The sequence below is a fragment of the Carlito syrichta genome, unplaced genomic scaffold (genome assembly GCF_000164805.1).
Source record: "Carlito syrichta isolate Samal-C Ts95f unplaced genomic scaffold, Tarsius_syrichta-2.0.1 Scaffold97032, whole genome shotgun sequence".
Lineage (NCBI taxonomy): Eukaryota > Metazoa > Chordata > Mammalia > Primates > Tarsiidae > Carlito > Carlito syrichta.
The window spans coordinates 60,595-61,661 of NW_007041128.1; the positions used below are offsets into that span (position 1 = coordinate 60,595).

General features: G+C 44.7%; 1 protein-coding gene across 2 annotated transcripts in view; it reads right to left on the bottom strand.

The window, feature by feature from the left end:
- IARS (isoleucyl-tRNA synthetase) overlaps nucleotides 1-1,067 on the bottom strand; it is an 84,706-nt gene that overhangs the window by 21,732 nt on the left and 61,907 nt on the right. The gene's annotated exons all lie outside the window — the stretch shown is intronic.

A 1,067-nucleotide genomic window follows, 5' to 3' on the forward strand; every position in this document is an offset into this window, starting at 1 on the left:
TGCTGGGCTCCGGCGATCCTTCCGCCTCAGCCTTCCGAGTAGCTGGAACTACAGGCGCGTCCTACCACGCCCAGCTAATTTTTTGATTTATTGTAGAGATAAGGCCTCACCTGCCCAGGCGGGTCTCGAACCCGTGGGCTCAGGCAATCCACTCACCTCAGCCTCCCAAAACTTGGGATTACAGGTTGAGCCACCAAGCCCGGCTTAATGTTCATTTTTAAAAGTTACTATGCCAATTCATTGGAGAAAAAAAATACAGATGATAGAAAAATTCAACCATAATGAAGTTACCCAGAGATAACTACTGTAAACAGAGGGTGTCAAAAAGCATGTATACATTTTAACGAAGGAAAAATATATACTGGTAACAAAAATGAAGAGAAGTCACGTCTGACTTCTCCAATTACAAGAGTTGCTCAAAGTGGTCACCATCAGAATTCAGACACCTCTGAAAAGTACTTTGAAAAGCAATATATAGATAACATCTCTTAAAATGTGTATATATATATTTTGGCATCCCTCTGGTATGCATGTGTGTGTAACATATCTTAAAAACATGAAATTGTAGTTGTGTTACAAACTTTTGCTATTACCACATTTAAGACAGAACCGATGGGTGCCTCTTTCTGGCCTGCAGGGAGGACATCTACCTCTCCCTGCCACATACCACTGTTAGTTAGGTACCTGCCTTAAGTCTGGAGACCAGCATAAACTCCTGGAGGAAGTTTGTCCACAATAAATACTCAACAAATAACTGACTCCCTAGAGAAGCAAAGAGATGCTCCTCTTAAGACCAAAGCCATACCTGACAATATTGGCAGAATATTTGCATGGATTTAATTTGAATTTTAAGAGATCTGCTCAGCTGGGCTCGGTGGCTCAGCCTGTAATCCCGCGCCTTTGGGAGGCTGAGGTGAGTGGATTGCCTGAGCCCGCGGGTTCGAGACCCGCCTGGGCAGTGAGACCTCATCTCTACAATAAATGAAAAAATCAGCCGGGCATGGTATCGCATGCCTGTAATTCCAGCTACTTGGAAGGCTGAGGCGGAAGGATCGCCGGAGCCCAGC